This window comes from Thermobia domestica, chromosome 5 (assembly GCF_964235325.1).
Source record: "Thermobia domestica chromosome 5, izTheDome1.hap1.1, whole genome shotgun sequence".
Classification (NCBI taxonomy): domain Eukaryota; kingdom Metazoa; phylum Arthropoda; class Insecta; order Zygentoma; family Lepismatidae; genus Thermobia; species Thermobia domestica.
The window spans coordinates 164242787-164244560 of NC_137458.1; positions in this window are offsets into that span (position 1 = coordinate 164242787).

Sequence of the window (1774 nt, forward strand, 5' to 3'; positions counted from 1 at the left end):
CCGACATTTCACACTATCGATCAATACATCGAAATATCGCAAGTCCTACCCACAACCCTGTGCACCAAATGTGCGTGTGCTAGCCAATTGGCTAGTGGGAAGAGCTATGCCCAAACTCACGAAATCGGCGCTCAAGAGTTCTGAACTCACGCTCACTCGACCTCAACCTCACGAAGTGAGCGTGAGGGCAGACTAGTGAGGTGAGCGTGAGGTCAGACTGGTGATGTGAGCGTAAGGTTGAGTGAGCGTGCGGTCAGACCGGTGAGATGAGCGTGATGTCAGACTGGTGGTGTGAGTGTGAGGTGGAAATGAGTTGGTGAGCGTGAGGTTGAGTGAGATTAGGTCACAGTAGTCACCTCTGCTCCAAACAGCAACATTGTAAAATATCAACCCTGTTTCTGGGGTAGGAGTGCCGATAGTGAATGAATGCAACATATTTGACACCGACTGCTTCGTTCCAATCATCATGGCTTTTGTCTTTCTAATATTTATTCTCATGCCATATTTTTCACAGTAATTTATTCCTTCCTTAAATTTTCTAACAGCTTATTGATTTTCTCTTCAGATTCCACCATATCATTTGCAAAACGTATACACCTAATCATTCTACCTCCTACTGAAATGATCTCTTCATTTTGTAGGCTCTTTTTCACTATCTCGTCTAAGTAAATATTAAATAATGTGGAAAAGAGATAGCATCAATATCGAACTCCCCTTCCAATTGCAATCCCGTCTGTCATTTTCTCTCTATTGCTAGTTCATCTGTAAGTTTCGTATGTGTCTCGATCTTCCCATTCCAAACCAACCTTATTTAGAACTTCCAATGACAGTTCCTAATTCACGTGGTCAAAAGCCTTCTCTAGATCAATAAATACCACACACACATCTATTCCTTTATATATATATATATATATATATATATATATATATATATATATATATATATATATATATATATATATATATATATATATATATACCTTTAACCGATCACCCTTAATAATCCAACTGCATCTTTCAGTTTCTCTTGTGCCATTACCTCTTCTGAACACGAACGTTTCCTCCTAAACTTTTTGATTTGTTCTTCCAAAGAACCTTCTGTTCAGAATTCAGAACAAAAGTTTTGCTGCATGAGATATGAGGCTAATACTGTAGTTCTATAATCCTCACAACTCTTTGGATTCGATTTCTTAGCCATCGGTATCATGATCGTCTGTAGGAAGTCTTTTGGTCAATTGCAAAGTCGTAATATTTCATATATTTCATTGCAACGTCGGAATAATTCTTTCTTGTCCTTGTCTCCCATATCTTAATGATTTCTATTGGTATAACCAATCATGGTTACATTTCCATTCATAATCTCGGATATTGCTTTTCCAAACTCATCCCGAAAAATACTAAACTCTTTATCATCCTCGCCTATTTCATTTTCTACTTCAAAATCTAGACCATATGGTCTATTCCTACTCTGATATAAGTCCTCAACATATCCTTTCCACTTTCCTAAAACTTCATTTCTCTCGCTGACTATTCTTATTTTATACTGCCGTCATAATGCGCTCTTGTTTCCTAGGAAGTTCCATAAATTTCACCTCCTTGTACATTTCTTCATACCAGCCTTCTTTAAAAATTGTGCAGCATAATGAAAACGTCAAAATCAGTTGTTTGATAATATAAAGTAATGCTGGTAATAGCTTGAATCTGAAATTAATTTACGGTGAAAAATGGTGTACATGATTTGTATTGTAACTACTTGAGTGACAATTTCGTTTCG